At 40.6% G+C, this 19,811-nt stretch overlaps 1 long non-coding RNA gene across 1 annotated transcript; it reads right to left on the bottom strand.

The window, feature by feature from the left end:
* Nucleotides 1-9,995: 9,995 nt before the first annotated feature.
* LOC127933245 (uncharacterized) lies at nucleotides 9,996-17,190 on the bottom strand. Its single transcript, XR_008147471.1, has 2 exons — nucleotides 16,912-17,190; nucleotides 9,996-10,112 (listed from the first exon to the last, which is right to left on the bottom strand). It is a non-coding gene; the product is annotated as an uncharacterized LOC127933245 (long non-coding RNA).
* Nucleotides 17,191-19,811: the final 2,621 nt, after the last annotated feature.

The raw sequence follows: 19,811 nt of genomic DNA, 5'->3' as shown, positions 1-19,811 counted from the left end.
GTCAGTAAAATAATAATAAAAACAATAATTTAATGCTGGTATCCAAAACATTTAATTCAATACAAGTAGAATTAGAAATTAGATACATTTTAAAACTTCAATGCACATGTATAATAAGCCTAGTAATAATAACCCTAGTACTATCGATCATAACATACTCCTACAGAGACTGGAAAACTGGGTTGGGCTTTCTGGGATGGTACTCAAATGGTTCAGGTCATACTTAGAAGGGAGAGGCTATTATGTGAGTCTAGGAGAGCATAAGTCTAAGTGGACATCCATGACATGTGGAGTGCCACAAGGGTCAATTCTTGCACCGCTCTTGTTTAGCCTGTATATGCTTCCACTAAGTCAAATAATGAGAAAGAACCAAATTGCCTATCACAGCTATGCTGATGATACCCAGATTTACCTAGCCTTATCTCCAAATTACTACAGCCCAATAGGAGGATCTTTGATGACATATTTGTACGCATACGCGAGGTTGTGTGGCAACAAAACAAACAGTATGGCGGGCTGTAAAGATGCAACGAGCACTTTCAAGTGATTTAAGGCCCGTTCACACCAAGCACGAAACTATAAAGATAACTATAAAGATAACGATATTAGCGGCCGGCGCAGCGGACGATGATGGCTGCTTAATATTGACGCTCTACCTCAGTCGTCCTTTTTTTCGGTATTATCTATCCCTACTAAGTTTTCGGCCGAATCCTAAGTAAAGTCCTTGTTTTAGTGGCACTTGAGATGGCATCTAAACGAGATTTAATACACTCCCCGGCGAAGAAAAAGCATAAAGATGACGAGCACCTTCACGACGCCATTGCTGAAATGCTCGATAAGCAACTGAGCGCCATAAAACTAAGCATGTCGACGATCGTTCGCGAGGAAATCTCCACGATTACAGCACGATTGGACTCGTTGGAAAAGGATGTAAAATCGTTCGGCAATAGATGTGATGACATCCAGGCTACGGTGCGGGATGTTAAAAGGGACTCGATCGCTAACAAGTCTTGCCTAGAGGAGCTTCAGGAGAAACTATCTCTTTATGAAGATAAATCCAGACAAAATAACCTAAGGTTGGTGGGCCTATGGGAAGGAGCTGAAGGAGGGAACGCAATTCAGTTCTTGCAGACCCATATTCCCAAGTGGATTCCTGCTCTGCAAGGGAAGACGATCGAGATTGAACGGGCGCACCGTCTCTACACGAACGAGGATTCCTCCAGGAATAGAGCGCAAACTCTGATTTTCAAACTCCTTCGTTACAATGATCGACAGGCGATTTTACAAGGAGCCAGAAGCGCATCACCGCTAAGTTATGAAGGGGGTATTTTACGGTTCTTCCCTGACTTCAGCCAGGGAACGTCCAAAAAAAGGAAAGCTATGGCCAAAGGGAGGAAACGCCTACAACTACTAGGCATCGAGTCATTCCTGCTTTACCCGGCATCGGTCAAAGTACGTAATGGTCAGGAGCATTTGCTTTTCAAAACCCCCGAAGACCTGGAGCGGTTCATCGCGTCTCTGAACGTCACTACGGAAACGGTCAGCACTGCGCCCATAGAGATGTCTGATGAGTAAATTCGGCCTTCTCTGTTTCGTATTATAACACTTTGAGTAGGGATATAGGTTTAATCTTAGCTGTGATGGACACTCAGGTGAGAGATGCTGATGTTTTGAGTATCTGCTGCCACTTATAGTCCGAGTGCATGGCCTCGAATATATTTTCTTTCCAGGCAGATAAGAGAGTGTGTTCTTCCTCTCTGCAAGCTGCCGATCGTGTTTTGTTTTTTGGATTTCTTTTATTGTTTTTAACCATTACAATGTTAGAACTTCCAGGGTTTGCTGTTTTTGTTGTATTATTTATGTTTCATGGGGTGAAATACTCATTGATGCATGTGGTTGCTATGGTTACTTTTGTCCCATGTATAATTATATTGTGATTGAATGAGGGACGTTAATGTGATATCGTGGAATGTTAACGGTCTAAACTCTCCCATTAAAAGATCCAAATGCCTAGATTATCTGCATCGCAAACGAGCTGACATTGCCCTAATACAAGAATCCCATCTCAAGGCTTCTGATGTTACCCGCTTTCAGAATAGACATTTCAAAGTGATAGCTTTCTCGTCGTATAATAGTGCCTCAAGGGGAGTTATTATTCTTCAGAACAGAAAATTCCCGTTTCTAATTGAGACAGCGGGAGGGGATGAAAACGGGCGGGTTACATATGCGTCAGGTTCATGGAATAATTTGAAAATGGTACTTTTCTCAGTATATTCCCCTAATAATTATGATGTAGATTTTTTTCCATCTCTTACCAAATCCCTCCTTAATTTTGTTGACTACAACTTGGTCGTAGGAATAGATGCTAATGCAGTTTGTAACCCCTTAATCGATAGATCCCTTGTCTCTGTTCATGGCGATCAGGCTTCGCAGTCGCTAAACGAACTCATTGCTGATAATGACTTATGCGATATCTGGAGAGTGAAGAATGAGAGCTGTAGAGATTATACTTTTTATTCAGCACGCCACAAATCATTTTCGAAGTTAGATTATATTCTGATTTCCAAATCTCTTATTCAAAGTGTAAACCATATTGATATTTTACCCATACTGATTTCAGATCACTCTGCTGTGATTTGTAATCTGTCTCCTCTGATTATTCCTTTAAACTCCAAAAGGTGGCGTATGAATACAACTCTTTTGCTAAATGAAGATTTTGTAAAACAGCTCCGTTCTAAACTAGCTTTGTTTCTTAAGGAAAATTCGAGCTCAGATACTAATCCACAAATCCTGTGGGAAACAACCAAGTGTTTTTTGAGAGGAAACTGTATTTCTTTTGCCTCTTATGTAAATAAATCCAGAGTAAAACAATTAACCAGTTTGGAGGCTCAGATTGAATGTGTAGAGAAGGATCTTAAAAAAACCTTTACGGAACGGAAAAGCAGAATCCTGGGGAATTTAAAAACTGACTACAAGGCGATCTTACTAAAAAGGGTAGAATTTTTGATGCACCGTACCAAACAAAACTACTATTTTAATGGAGAGCGGCCAAGCAAACTAATGGCATTAAGGTTGAAACGCAACGAGGCCTTGGCTTCAATAACTGCCATTAAGGACAATGCAGATGTTCTTCACACAGCTCCGGGTGATGTAAATAGGATATTTAAGGAATTTTATGAGCATCTATACAGATCTGAGGTGGGAGTGAATGAACAACCTATCACAGACTTTTTGTCAAATCTAGATCTACCTCAATTAAGTGAGCAGCAATGTGCTTTTCTTGATTCTCCAATAGAATTAAAAGAATTGAAGGAGGCTTTAGAGGTTATGAACAAGGGTAGGGCCCCTGGTCTAGATGGTTTACCCCCGGAGCTGTACCTGGCGATATGGGATTTGATTGGACAACTTCTCCTTGACTCCATAAATTTTGCTATAGGTTCGGGTTGCTTCCATAGAGATCAGAACACCGCTCTTATTTCTCTGCTACTGAAAAAAGGGAAGGAACCCTTATGCTGCTCTAGCTACAGGCCGATTTCACTAATTGGTACGGATGTTAAGTTATATGCTAAGGTTCTAGCCCATCGTCTGGGATCAGTCGCCAGCTTCCTAATTGCCCACGACCAGACAGGATTTCTTAAGGAACGTTTTGCTTCGGATAATGTGCGACGCCTTTTGAACATCATCGACTCACCCGACCCGGTTATCGAACAACGTGCTATTCTCTCGCTAGACGCCGAGAAAGCCTTTGACCGGGTCGAGTGGACATATTTATGGTCCGCTTTAACCCGTTTTGGATTTGGCCCTCGTTTTATTCATATGATTCAGACCCTGTATGCTAACTCTTCTGCACGGGTTTCAACGGGGTTGTGTTGTTCGGATGCAATCCCGTTGAATAGAGGCACTAGACAGGGTTGCCCTTTATCGCCCTTGTTATTTGCAATTTCTTTAGAGCCCTTAGCGCAGGCAATTCGGCAGGACCATATTATTTCCCCGATTACTGTTGGTGACTCCAAGCATTCTATCTCTCTTTTCGCAGATGATATCCTTCTCTACATGTCCAATGTTTCCTCTTCTCTACCTCAGTGTCTTAAAATATTTAATGACTTTAGCGTCATAAGTGGTTACAAAATTAATTGGGGAAAATCTGTGTTAATGCCCTTGTCTACATCAACAAATACTGCATTAGCGTCCTCCTCGATCCCAATTAGTAAGACATTTAAATATCTGGGAATTCAGATCTTTCCATCACTGCAGACTATCCTTAAAGAAAATTATAGTTCTTTATTTACTACTATCAGACAAGATTTACAGAGATGGGACGTTATTCTAGTCTCATTACAAGGCAGAATCGCAATCATTAAAATGAATATCCTCCCTCGACTTTTATTTCTGTTCTCCATGATTCCTTTATCTCCCCGTATAAACTTTTTTAAAGAAATGAATTCTTTGATTACAAAATTCATTTGGAATAAGAAACGACCAAGAATTAAACTCTCAACATTTCAGAGAAGATCTGACAAAGGAGGCTTGTCTCTTCCGAATTTTCAATTGTACTTTTGGGCATGTCAGCTGCGCTCGCTCAAGATTTGGTTACAGGTTGACTCACAGATCGCCTGGCGGGACGTGGAAGCATCAGCTGTGCTTCCACATCGGCTTCAGGACATTTTATTCACGGGTTTATCAAAAAAAGAACTAAGGTTTGGGAATACAACTGTGTCCAATTCTCTTAAAATCTGGCATGAGGTGTGCAAATTTATGGGAAGTTCATCTAAGTTTACATCTGAATCGCCGATCTGGCATAATCATAATTTGCAATCTGACAACAGACCTTTTGTTTTTAAGCCATGGTCCGATCAAGGTATACATACCCTTGGTGATATATTCAAAAATCAGGGGCTAAGGTCTTTTCAAGATCTGAAAGAGTGTTATAATCTTCCTAGACATTCCTATTTTCTGTATTTAAGGTTGAGAAGCGCTATGCGTGCTTATGGAGTACCATGGAACTGCAACTTGGACTCTCACCCTCTGATGGACTGTGTAAACTTTTCACAGACACGAGGAGCAGTGTCATTCATTTACAACAGACTGCTCAAGCACAGCTGTAGAAAGCTCCCCATCACCACGATATGGGAAAAGGAACTGGCTCCTTGCAATCTAAATTGGGACTGGATATGGGACACTATTCCAACAATGTCAAAAATTCTTGCCCATCAGTTAATACACTACAAACTGCTTCATAGGGCATACGCTACTCCAAATATCTTGCACAAAATGAAGCGCTTGCCTACCCCCTTTTGTTCACTCTGTAATTTAAATATTGTGGGTACTTATATGCACATGTTTTATGAATGCCAACTTATTGGTAACTTTTGGGATGAGGCATTTCAAGTTGTGACAGAATTATGTGATAAGGTAATCCTTAAGCACCCCAGTCTTTGTTTGTTGAATGATGATGCGGATCTCGATCTTACTGTTAGCCAGCGTAGGATTCTTCACACTGCTCTAACTGCAGCCAAAAAAATAATCTTTAAGATTTGGCATGAGCCTACAATTCCAGCAGGTAAATTGTGGCTCATAGAAATTAAATACATTGCACTTTTAGAACTTACTACAGCAAGAATTAATAAAGCCAAACCAAAAACACTTAGGGCCTGGAGTGAATTGGTTACAAAGCTATCACTGATAATAACTCAATAGGTCTTCCGTATGGATTACTTCTGAGCGCTATCAAGGAGGAGCAGTGGAAATCCTGGAGCTGTGTTGTTGTTGTTTTTCCACCCCTTAACTTAATTTGTTTTTGTTTGTTTTTTAACAAGCAAACCCTGGTCTTGTACATAGTTATATGTGGCCACAATTGTGGACCTTGTTCAACTTTGGAAAATAAATAAATAATCATAAAAAAAAAGATAACGATATTAGCGTCCACACCAGCGAACGATATTGTCTGTGTATTTTAAGCAGACGCGGCACGTCTGCTGCTTTAAATTCTCGAGCTCATTACAGCAGGATTGATTCTGATTGGTTGGCAATGTTTTATCGTTCATCAGGGGGAAAAATCGTTCTGAAAGTGATTCCAACGATATCGTTTCTTTATCGTTATAGTTATGGTGTGGACTCTGCTATTCTTTAATATTGAGAACGATTTTTAGAACTATATCTTTATCGTTATCTTTATAGTTATCGTGCTTGGTGTGAACGGGCCTTTAGTGGGCAAAATCCTCAATATATAAGCACTTTAACATCTGAAGACCGGAGGAGGTTTGGAGAGAAGCTCAAAATTTGTATTGGTGACAAAATCGAAGCTATTCAAAGCCCATATGAGATCTGGGATGACAAAAAAACGTTGGTCCGACTCGCCCGTGTCTTGGCCACCAATCTGCTGGGGAGACATTTATTCTTATTTAATAGAAACCCCTGGACCCTTCACTCATGAAAGATTAAAGGCTTTCAAAAGTCTGAAGGCCTATGATTATTTTGTTTCTCGAAAAGTTGGGCCAATCTTTTCTGCCAAACAGAAAGCAGTGATCGTGCTAAAAGCAGAGGTTAGACCTGGCCAAGCAGAGTCACAGCATGATTCGCATCTCCCGTGGGTGATCGCCAAAGAGAACGGCGAAATAATCACTGCTCACTGCGACTGCAAAGCCGGGTAAGTCTTCATTGATCAGTGTTCTTATTTACTTATTTATTTACTGAAAATGTAGTGACTGTTGTACCAATTCAATTGTTTTCAGTGTGAGACTTTCAATGGCGTCTGTACTAATGGTGAAAAATTGTATATCACAGCTTACACATTTCTCCTTCTTTCAAATCCAGTCTTGGAGAAACATGCAGTCGTGTAGCAGCTTTAATGTTTAAAGTAGAAGCAGCTGTCAGGATAGGACTTACAAATGCTGCATGTACTAGTGAGGCTTGCAGCAAAGCACAGCTACAGAATGATGTGAGGAACATAGTCTGGGTGCTGTGGATTGCGGTTTGGGACACCTGAATCAGAAAGCGAAAACATATGACTGGGTTGATTTGACTCAGTTTTATTTATTTTTATTCAATCTTCTATAAATACATAGTCACTAAGACTTACCATGAACAAAATGTGCCTCACAAACTCGATCAGAAGCTGCAGGCTTTCTTCGGAACGCCCAGGTTCAATCGCCTAATTGCACGCAACCATTTCTTTCATTTTTCGCTATCCTTTTCGGAGGGAATTCGAAAAAACTTTTTATCAGGCCCCCAACTAACCGTACAATCGACCACACAGCAAGAGTGAACCATCCTCTTCTCTAAATCCTCCTCCAAACGTGCAAAACAATCAAATTACAGGTATCTAGCGGTGTTTCCTGCCACACGATTCCCATGATGCAACGCGACAAACATAAACAATGATGTCACAAAAGATCCGCCTATTGACTCCCTCTGCCAATGCATTGATAAAATTAATAGTTGGATGTGCCAGAGCTAAACAAGGAAAAAACTGAAGTCATTGCATTTGGAAACAAACATGAAGTGTTCAAGGTGAATGCATACCTTGACTCGAGGGGTCAAACAACTAAAAATCATGTCACGAATCTTGGTGTGATTCTGGAGACCGGTCTGAGTTTCACTAGTCATGTCAAAGCAGTAGCTAAATCAGCATACTATCATCTCAAAAACATTGCAAGAATTAGAGGTTTTGTTTCCAGCCAAGACACGGAGAAACTTGTTCATGCCTTTATCACCAGCAGGGTGGACTCTTGTAATGGGCTCCTCACCGTTCTTCCCAAAAAGAGCATTAGACAGCTGCAGCTCATCCAGAACACTGCTGCCAGGATTCTGACTAGAACCAGAAAATCTGAGCATATCACACCAGTCCTCAGGTCCTTACACTGGCTTCCAGTTACATTTAGGATTGATTTTAAAGTACTTTTACTCGTATATAAGTCACTAAATGACCTAGGACTGAGATATATTTCAGATATGCTCACTGAATATAAACCTAACAGAGCACTCAGATCATTAGGATTGAGTCAGTTAGAAATACCGAAGGTTCACACAAAACAAGGGGAGTCCTCCTTTAGTTACTATGCTGCCCGCAGTTGGAATCAGCTTCCAGAAGAGATCAGATGTGCTAAAACACTAGTCACATTTAAATCTAGACTCAAAACCCATCTGTTTAGCTGTGCATTTATTAAATGAGCACTGTGCAATGTCCGAACTGATTGCACTATATTTTCACCTTTTTTATGTAAAATCATTTTCTAACTGTTTTTAAATTCATTTTAGTTAAGTAGTTTTTTTCATAATTTTAAAAGTTTTAAAATTGCTTGTCTTTATTTTTATTATTTTTCTTCATAATTATTTTACTTTATTTTATGTAAAGCACTTTGAATTACCATTGTGTATGAAATGTGCTATATAAATAAACTTGCCTTGCCTTGCCTAGTAATGAGTAGACATTTAAAATACATCAATAACTGATATCATAGTTTAAAATAGATAAAATCAGAGTTAAGGCTTGCTTTATGTGTTGCTCGATGATGATTTCTCAATCGTTGCGACTTTAAATCCTGAAGACACAAAATGCCGTGGAACTTCTTGCCGCGGAGTAAAGAAGAGGTGGAGTTAAGAGGATTCTCAGACAGTTGAAGTGCCCAATGGAGTTAAGAGATTTGCTCTAAACCTATTTTCAACACTTTAGATTGTTTACCACTTTAGATTGTTTGACCAATAGCATTGAATTGTGAAAAAATATGAAATAGACAAAATTTGGACATGCGAAGATTCTGCCCGTCAGTGACGATATTTTAATAAAGGTGTTCCATTCCAGTGTTAACCTGATTCAATTGGATCTGTGGTTCATATGAATTGTATAGTATACTGTGCCTTATGAAATGTATCATTATTAAATGTATCATAAATATAGATCAGCACTTACCTAATGTAAGTTACTTTGCAGTAACGATGAATTTGTCAACATTCTTCTCACCACTGATAATGTCAAGCCATCATATGTGTTTCTATGATAATGCCAGGCAAAGCAAGCACAAAGTAAATGAAAACATTCTGCATAGATATTAAATTTGTGCATGTCCGCTTATTTTAGATATGTGTTTACATGGATCTATTTATTCCATAAATCAAGGTATTCACATCCAGTCTTTTCTAGTAGTTAAATCAACTTCCTGACTACAAACATCTCAAGTTTCAAAGCTCTCAGAGCTTGTGTGATTGATCTGCATTAGTTTATATGCCTTAACTCCCATACGTACAGGCTATATTTTAGTCCTTTATTGGTTTTGTGGTGTATAACAATATCTGTTAATTTAGCAATCTTAGCAGTAAAATATTTTTAGCCAAGAATCCATTTCATATATGGGAGACCTTAGAGATGAAGAAAAACATTGTTGGGTTTAGTTCTACCTCCGGTAGGGGTATCTCGAAAACTAAAGCACTTTTTGACCATTTGTCACTAGCCTAGATAGCTGCTGAGGGCGTGCTCAGAACATTAACATTATGATGCTAGTGATAACAATGACCAGAGCAATCTCCAATATTTACATGTCATTGTTAGAACCTCAACAGAGGTGAAACCAAAAGTGGTAGTCACAGAGCGTTAAAAAGTCGAGTTGAGCTGGTACCAGTCTGGAAAAGAGCAACAAGTTTTGTTTTGTTTTTTTCCCACTGCCATCACACCCATATTAGTCATACTCCACCCTCACACTTTGTTTGCCCTATCCTCACCTCAGCGCAGGCCCCCCCATCACACACAGTCACAGCCCTTGGCCCCAAACCCCAACCCCCCAGTAACTATATGACAATTAAAGGTCCTTGTATCCCTTGTTTAAGATTTCATGCAACAAACAACCGAATGTTTCTGTCTATGTGGGTCTACATGCTTTGGAACAATACTTGTAATTCTTATGTATGTTATGTTTATGTATGTTACAGATTTTGGCGACATGTGTCATGGCAAAATTTAAATCAACTCTCATCAGCATAAGAGACAGACTCATTCTCAGGTATAATTAAAAAAGAAAGCTTTTATTCTTTGCAAAGAAGGTCAGACAGTCATACAGCAACACTGAGTTCCTGCAGAGTGAAACCGACCCAGAAAGAGGGCAGTCCTCCACCTTATATACCTCTGCTCTTCCAAGGTTACACACACTGAACAGCTGAAATTTTCCATGGATAACATAAAACACATTCTCTGTGAATCGCTTCCCACACATTTAGGACCTGGGTGACCCCCTCAGGTCATCCCTAAGCATTGCTCCCCCACTATATGGCCCAATGATCCCCTCAGGTCATGCTCAGACATCTGTTTTCCCACAGGTGTCGCCCCTCTGAACCCACACAGCAATTCAAAGAAAACACATGCTTATATAGGTATACAGAAGCAATGTTAAATGAATTTTTCCACCACAATTTTCCCCTTTTTATCATTCATTGATCAATAAAACATAAAAATTCATTTCTACTGGTTCTATTTTGACTACACACTTAGCATTATGTTCGCTCTGCGCGCCGGGCTAAACGAGTAATCACTGCTACTGCATTCCTGATATGAGTCAGACCCTCAGTCACGTCGCAGATACAAACACAATCCAAAATCTAAAATTCACACTCAAGAATACAAGCATAATTCAAAATAAAGAAAACTTAAGGCATTTCATCACATTTATACTCTTCATCCCTGATCTTCGCATAAATGATCAGCCTCTTAAGTTTGTAAAAGAAGTTAGAAAATATGCTAAGGCTTTTTATATGGGGACAGACCCTATTTTAAGCAAGCGAACTGTATAGATTCAGATAGGCCTTAACATTTCTTACTTCAAAGAAAAGAAATCTCATAAATCTCATTCATTTAACACATTTCACTGTAGCTTCCACTACTGTTTGTCCCTTCATCAGTAGTTTTCTCCCTACTCAAATACATGATAATGTCTTCATTGCATACAGTCATTTGAACCATTTGATGTTAAATGATAAACTTCACCAGTCTCTGTACTGAGCTGGATATCAACTAAAAAAAAATACATAGTAGAAATAATAGCAGCAAAAATCATTTAGCAGCATTATGTGTACGCTCAGGCTCTTTTACGGCCATTCTCATGTGAGTAATGATATTGGTAACATTGTCACTGTAGTCTGGAATATGAAAACAACATGATGTACCCAACGATGATGCTCATATTTATCTTTTCACTTGTGCGCAGACTGCTTCGATGCTGTTTTTCAGTCTTAACCTTGCTCTTCCCGCTGATAAGGACACATGATGTTTAGTCTGGATTCTTGGCCTTGTTGACGTGTGTCTCCAGATCTTTACTCCCTCAGCTCCTCTTCCTCAGATGCAGGTGGGACCTTTCTGCAGTGGCTGGCCTGATCCACGTTGGTCTCTCTGCTCCCTTCACAGCCGTGTGAGTGGTCAGAAGCACCTGGAACCGTCCCAGCCACCTTTTCGCCTTCCAGCTCTTTCTCCTCAGATCTCGTACCACCACGAAATCTCCTGGTTTCAGGTTGTGCAATGGAATTTCAGCAACCTCCTCCTGAGCAGCTTTCACCTGAACACAGACTTTAGACAACAGAGAAGACATTTCCTTGCAATAACTCAACGTGTCATGCTCACACACCTGTAGATGGTAGCTGTTTTACCCCCTTCAATACTCACAAATGGTGGATTTCCAAAGAGAATTTCAAAAGGGCTCAGGTTTACTCTCGATCGATTTCTCATTCTCAGGTACATGAGAACGATTGGGAGCACCTTAACCCATGTGAGTTCAGTTTTCTCACAACACTTAGCCAATTAGATTTTTATTGCCCCTACACAAAATGTGTTTCATTGTCTGAACTGCTTTTTCGTGGAATTTCCCCATCTCGGGACTATTTCGGTCAGCAGAGCCCTTACTACTGCTGCTGCATCCTGTTTGGACATTGGGCAGACCTCTACCCATTTGGACCACATGTCCACAAATTCCAAACCATTTTCCCTTCCCTTCACATGGGAACAGTTCAATGAAATCCATCGGCGCTGTCTGGGATACCTGAGACATTTTTATGCCTCTTGCACACATCTTTTTCAAAAAATTTCTGCATAAATTTTGAACCATTTTTGTAAACCACAATTCTTTAATTTGCATAATCATTCCCCCTTTCGATGCGTGGTCTTTCCGATGCATCGACTTAGCATAGTGAGAAAAGAAGTGTTTGGGTAAACAAGGCTTCCCATCTCTGCTCATCCAAACTCCATTCACCACTTCACAGCCACACTGTTTCCATTTCTCTCTCTCCTGCCCTGTCGCAAATGTCTGCATGCCCTGTAAAGATGAAGAAATGTCAGGGTTATTTTCAGATAACAAAGTACACTCTGATGATTTTGTCTGCTGAGATGCCGCAGCCTTCGACGCTGCGTCTGCTCTGGCGTTTCCTGTAGATACAGAATCTTTGTTATTAGTATGCGCTGCGCATTTACAAATGGCTATCTTTTCTGGCAGCAAAATAGCGTCTAGCAAATCTGCCACAAGGGGTGCATTTAATATTGGTCACCCATCTTACTTTAAAAACTTTCTGTGTTTCCACAGTGCACCAAAATCATGAGTAACCCCAAATGCATAGCGTGAATCTGTGTAAATTGTTACGCATTTACCCGTCATTAGTTTGCATGCTTCTGTTAATGCCACAAGCTCAGCTGCTTGTGCCGAATAATTTGATGGCAATGAGCCAGAGGCCACAATGTCAAATTCAGTTATCTCATAACCAACCTTATTCAGGCCTGTTTGTGGATCTTTAAAAACTGAGCCATCCACAAAGAGGAGATTTTCACAATTTTCACATGGCACGTCAGACAGGTCTGGATGTGGCGTACACACTTGTTCAAGTGCTGTTAAACAACAATGATGCTCTTCCCCATCCTCTTCTGTTGGAAGGAGAGTAGCAGCATTCAAGGGTGTGCATCGCTTAACAGTGATGTTAGTCATATCAAGCAGAATAGTATGATATCTTAACCATCGTGATGTTTTCTATTCCTGCAAAATAATGGACACTGCGTGAGACACCATCAATGTCAAATCAGAGTAAGCTACGAATTCTCTAGAAGCCATCACGGCCTTCTCAACAGCTGCCACGGCCCTCAGACAGTGTGGCTGGCCTGCTGCAACTGGGTCTAATTTGCTGGACAAATATGACACAGTTCTCAGTTTGTCTCCATGATGCTGCAACAATACAAAATTAATAAATACATTTTTCTCATCAACCATCTGAACAAAGGGTTTATTTGGCACCTGCAAGCCCGGAGTTGGTGCAACAGACAGTTGAACCTTCATGTTCAGAAATGCCTCTCCTGCTTTCTCTGTCCACTCAATCCTGTAATATAAATCCAACCCCTTCCCTCTCAGGGCTCTCAGGGGCAGCTCAAAAATTTTATATTTTGGAATAGATGTTCTACATTAGGAACACATCCCACAAAATTAAGCATTTGTTTCTTTGTTATTACTGGTTTTGGGACTTTTCTTGTAGCTTTAACCCCTTTTTCAGACAGTGATTTGGTATTTACGAACTGCAGTTTTGTCAGGCTGACTTTATGGCCCTCCTGGGCCAGATGCTTCAGGACGGTCACAGTGTCAGTTTACACATTTAAGCTCATCACGAGCACACACACAAAGATTATCCACATACTGTAATAAAGCTGTACCTGCTGTCAGGGTCAAAGCTTCCAAACTCCTTCTTAGGGCTTCGTTGTAACCTTTGCCCTCAAATTCAAATGCAAATCAGAATTGGCTGTCTTTATCAACTGGCACACTAAAAAAATGCATTTTGCCAAATCTACCACTGAGAAGAATGTTGCATCTTGTGGTATTTGTGATAAAATTGTGTATGGATTTGGTACTGATGCAGCTCTTTGCCTGTCAGCAGCGCTTACAGACTAAATCCTGTACAAATCGCCACTCTGTGGGCTGACCCTTGTCTCTTATCTTTTTTAGAGGAAAAATTGTAGTGTGAACTGGAGATCATTGCATGGCACCATTATTCCCTCCTTTAATAGTGACTCAAACACTGTTTTTATACCAAGAATTGCTTCTTGTTTTAGAGGGTATTGACGTTGACATGGTCTATAATCAGATTTTGGGGTGACCACAACTGGTTCACATCCTTTAATCAAACCCACATCATATTTGTGTTTTGCCCATAACTCTGATGGCACTTTTGTTAATGCTGGATGTATTAATGAGGCGCAAATGATTGTCATGCAATGATTCTCGCTCTTTCTTTTGTCAATGGGTACCACAACTCTGTTTGCATATGCCCATTTTGGTTCTGCTTGCAGACAGCAAATCTGCTCTTTCTCTGCCCCTCGGACACCCCCCCAGAGTCTGCAATCAGTGTCAAATTTAGTTTGCACAATGAATCTCTCCCCATCAAAGCCACTGGACATGCAGAGGTGTAGAGAAAAGCGTGCCTCAGCACCTCGCCCCCTTTTGTTTCACAGTTCAGAGGCACTGTGAACCTTTCACAAATTACGTGCCCTGATGCAGAAATTGACTAATTCATTTCACCTGTTAATTGTGGTTGGCATTGCAAATCACATGGCTGTATACATATATATATATATATATATATATATATATATATATATATATATATTATATATCAGCTAAAAACTCAATCAATATCCCCTCTACTAGCATAGGATATTTAGGCATTTTCATAAAGGCTTCACTCTTAAACATAATAGCACATTTGTCAGGATGCTCATCAACAGAATCAGACATACACAAAGGAAAGCAAGTTATGTCTTCATTGCAGAAAGTACATCAGTGTATGTATATGTGTTTGCGGTTAGAAAATTTTCACTTCCCTGACTTGTGACTGTTGGTTGCTCGCCCGGGACCCCTCCTCTCTGCTCTCCGTCTCCCTCGCTTCAGTCCGCCTTTTGATTTTGCCGGTCCTCCGGGCAATCCTTCACCCAGTGAGCGTCCTTTTTGCACAGTCTGCATCTGGTACAATTCAATATCTCATGTTCATCAGTCTTACAGATCCGACAACCCCATCTTTCAGAGTTTCTTTCAGTTTCGTTCGGATATCTTCCTCCTCTCTTCCATTGCTGGTTTCGCTGCGCAGAATAGCCCCCCGGCCTCGACACGGCTTGCACAAACGCCAGCTGCCACTCTCTGTTGGTCTTGGCTTTCACTCTTCCCTTCTTCGCCATTTGTATCTCCTCTGCATGCAAAGCGTGTGCCAAAACAGCAGATAGCCATCCACTTTTCCATTCACAGTGCCCTCTCCAACAGTCCTCTTTCTGCAGCTCTCCACTCACTTTATGCCTGCTCGTAGCCCCCAGTTTCACTGCCAGCAGCCTCCTCAGCTCGTACACGGTAGGGCTGAATTCTTGGCAGAAGGTGACTAATTCGGTAGAAAATGTATCACCTGCTTCGTCAGGGCTCGGCAAGTGAGCCATCGCTTCCTTCATGTCCGTTATAGTCCACGGTCTAAAGACCATAATAGGGACGTCAGGGCCTGAAACTTCAATCATTGGAGCTGTACTCACATTTTCTTCTTTCGCTGGCTGTCTGGTCTATCTTTTCTTTGTTTCCTCGTTGGGGGTTGCGTTGCGTTCCTCGTTGTCTCCATTCTGGATCTGGCCATGGTGCTGTTGGTCTTCTCGGTGGAGAGCAGTCGAGATCGGGGTCCATTTTCGCGGCTTGCACCTCGGTCACCGGGAAATGTGTGTATGGCGGAGGTACATGTTTAGAAACACAAACATCAGAGCAGTTAGTAGGTCTATGTGAGACATTTACACTTTCTTTACTTTCTTCAACTTTCTTTTCCTCCTTTCTACTTGCTAATTCTTTCTGCATTGTTCTCCTTTCTCTCCTATCTGCTTCCGATATCCAACAATTCACAGTTTGTTCACATTTCTCACACATGTGCCTCGCACAACAACCTTTCTGTCCCTCGCTTCCCTCTTCTACTGATTCCTTCACAGCTTTTAATTTCTTAACACTCAACGTTACCTCTTTTGGAAAAACCATGGTATTTAATTAATTTCCCCACATCTTGCATGCATTTTTGGCCATACACTTTTTTTCATTTGCCTGAACACCGGTGTATCATATTCAGCGAGCTTGCTCTGAGACTTTCCCATATCTCCCGGTTTCTTCTCTGTGGAGATTCCCTTCGGCGCGCCTATAATCTGTCAGACGTCTCCAACAGATCCGACTTCCTCCCGGCCAAGTCGGAGAGCCAATACTCGCACAGTTTAACTTTCCCTCTTAGAAATATGTTAACCACTCGAACGTGATCTCAGCTTATCGCTTCGAAATATCTGGATCGCTTTGATCTCAATTTCTAACTCAATTTACGATCACACCAGTTGCAGCAGTTTCAATTCCCCTTAGAAATGTATTAACTGTGCCGCAGCATTCTCACAATCCAATTCCCCTGGAATCGCCCAGATTGTGCTTTCCACCGAGAAGAAAACCAATATGGCTCGTCCCTTTCTAAATTAAATTCCAATCCTTATTTAAAAAAAAAAAAAAAAAAAAAATTAGAATACCATGAACTGTCTCTTACCCAAGAGCTCTGTTGCCACTCCGGTTCTTTTTCTGATTCCAGTGGTGTCCCCTCCGGGCCTCGGCGGTCGGTCCCTTTCTCCCTCAAATCTAATCGGGGTTAGGGCTGAACTTCTATTGTTCAGGATTGGCCAGTCACCGTCCGCTCACAGGTCCGGAAGACACATCCAAGGAATCCCACTTTCTGACACCAAATTGTCATGGCAAAATTTAAATCAACTCTCATCAGCATAAGAGACAGACTCATTCTCAGGTATAATTAAAAAAGAAAGATTTTATTCTTTGCAAAGAAGGTCAGACAGTCATACAGCAACACTAAGTTCCAGCAGAGTGAAACCGACCCAGAAAGAGGGCAGTCCTCCACCTTATATACCTCTGCTCTTCCAAGGTTGCACACACTGAACAGCTAAAATTTTCCATGGATAACATAAAACACATTCTCTGTGAATCCCTTCCCACACATTTAGGACTTGGGTGACCCCCTCAGGTCATCCCTAAGCATTGCTCCCCCACTATATGGCCCAATGACCCCCTCAGGTCATGCTCAGACATCTGTTTTCCCCCAGGTGTCATCCCTCTGAACCCACACAGCAATTCAAAGAAAACACATGCTTATATAGGTATACAGAAGCAATGTTAAATGAATTTTTCAACCACACATGTCAGAGGATGCTGCAGCTGGTTGGAAAAGTGTCCTCATGCGAAGGTCCTCCATACTGGAGAGTTTATTACAAAATGCTGTGACAACCTCCAGATACAGGACACAGAATGCAGTACGGACACTGATGACGAGTATGACCTTAGTAGTCCAGAGTCAGAAGATTAGGAAAGAGACCACTGTATGTATTTTTTTTTATTTATTTTTTTTTAGCAGTGGAGGCACTGACCGAACGACCACTGAGCCTCATTGGCCAGTTGAAACCCGTTAACCGATTAGTTTAAAATATGCTACGCTATTTAAAATTACAGCCATTTCGAGGCGCGCCTGCAATTTCGCAACTCTGTCGCATATCTCTGCCACTCTGCCAGTTCCTCCCGCTCACACACACACACACACACACTGCCCCGGCCCCGCCCTTCCACTCATGCAACTTTTTTTTTAATTCCATACAGCGCAAAACATGAGTTCCACAAACGCGGCACCGAGGAGGTTGTATGAGGACAAATGGCTCCTTTTGGGTACAAGGTGATCGCGTGGAAAATAAAGGCATTTGTCTAGCATTAGAAGCTCATTTGAAACATTACCGCGGCTCATTTAAGAAAATGACAGCTCCAAAGAGACGCCGCTTTAGTTTGAGGTAGTGCTAACAATAATAAAGAAAGATGATAGTCATCATCACCTTATCTGTTACCACTGAAATGTAGATGTGAGTGCGCAAACCCAAACACTGTGACCTTGTGCCAAATGTTTTTATCAGTTTATTAAGTACAAACAGGCGAGTTATGAAAAATTTAGTGTGAGGGATTTGTTCACTTCACACAAAAAGATCTTGGAATGAGTTGGCTAACAGTAGTAGCGTTTAGTCCTCTGTCTATAATAGCCAGGGCTTAATTTGAGCTGCAACATGCCGGAACATGTTTCGTCACCTCCAATGTTGGATCCGGCACCTTCTGTGTCACTATGGAAAATTAATTGCCTAAATGAAAAAAAAAAAAAAAAATACTGTTTGTGTTGTGTTCAATGTTGTTATTTGTCTGGTTAGTCTTTATTCCCCATTGAAGTTCTACAAAAATCTTGTCTTTGCATTTTCGATGTGTTTTGAATAAGCATTAAATAAGCGCATTTAGTTTGTTAAAATATTATAATGTTGATGTTTTTTTCCATTTATGTTGATTATATGAAAAGTGAACAGCATGAGTAAGATAGGGCGCGCAATATGAGACATGGAGTGGGTCAGACATGATTTTGACCACTTCATTAAGATTTGTTTTGTAGAAAGCCTTTCTTTAAAGTGAATTTCGTTTTGAATAAATTGTATCTTAATTTTAATAAATTTTTCATCAACCAATTGCTGGGATGTAATGAATAAGAAGTAAATATAACAGACAATATAATCATGGAGGCGCCCGCGCTGTCACTTGAATTGCATGTTAACTGGAGCGCATCTCATCCTAACGTAACGAAACTCAGTGTATGCCTCACACAGACATGAGAAAAATATCAAATACACAAAGCTTGAAACATCTTTAAAATAAATGTAATACTAAAAAAGAAAAAGGCTACTCTTTGATTATGTAACCCATTATGACCATTTCTCTCTATTGGCGCGTTCACTACAGAGATCGTCATCTTCCTCTTTGCAGTCGGCACAGTCAGAAAACACTAGTTTGAATAAAAATCAATTCATGCATCACTGGATTTATCTGGATTTATTTATCTTGCTTGTTGCACACACACGTTGAAATAATGAGATATTATGTTGAAATAACATTATTATTATTAAATAATAGCCTACATCTTTTAGAATATTTGATTGAATACTGAATGTTGCGCTTGTTCAATTTAATAAAATTAAAACTTTAATTGTGATCATTAAAATAATTGAATATTTAATATTAACTGGCCAAGTTTTGTGCAGTTGATCTGAAGTATTCAAGTTTAATGAGTAAACAACAAAAGCAACACACAGAAAGAGACCAAGTTGGCCATGGGTCCACCACATATCCATTCCAGATCCGTGGTAATGCCACAAGAGCTACAGAGGCATTTCTCTGCAATGTAAAGATATAGGCTAAATGGAAAACATGATCAAATTGGATTTTACAATGACAGAGCAAATGTAAAGTTGATTAGTCTGCATTGCCATTGTAAAACAGTCGACCTGAAGACTTAGGTTAAATGAGCAATGCAATAGTTGCAATAACAGTCAGGTTGGTCATGTTATTTGGTGTTGGAAAATAAATACTTCAAATGTTGCATTCCATTGAGTGAGATCTGTACTCCATCACTGAAATGAGTATCCATGTGTGGACCACGGAAGATGAGTGCCGTTGACTTGTGTTATCCGTGATCTCAGCACAGACTCACTCCGTGCTCCTATCACCGGTTTTAGTTCTGAGTCTGACTACAGCCAAAATGTGTGTAAAACGCCATCAAACTGGATTTTATGATGACAGGACAAGAAAAAGTTAATTACATGCCATGGCAACACAGTCGACATAAAGCTTTTAAGTTTCTAATCAAGCCAGCAACATAACAACATCCAGTGAGTGAGGCCAGGTTGTTGAGGTCCATGGTGCCATCACGGGACTTTGGTTATCTAACTGAAACAA

Source organism: Carassius gibelio, chromosome A17 (assembly GCF_023724105.1).
Source record: "Carassius gibelio isolate Cgi1373 ecotype wild population from Czech Republic chromosome A17, carGib1.2-hapl.c, whole genome shotgun sequence".
Lineage (NCBI taxonomy): Eukaryota > Metazoa > Chordata > Actinopteri > Cypriniformes > Cyprinidae > Carassius > Carassius gibelio.
The sequence above is the reverse complement of the archived record's forward strand: the minus strand, read 5'-3'. Positions and strand labels throughout refer to the sequence as shown.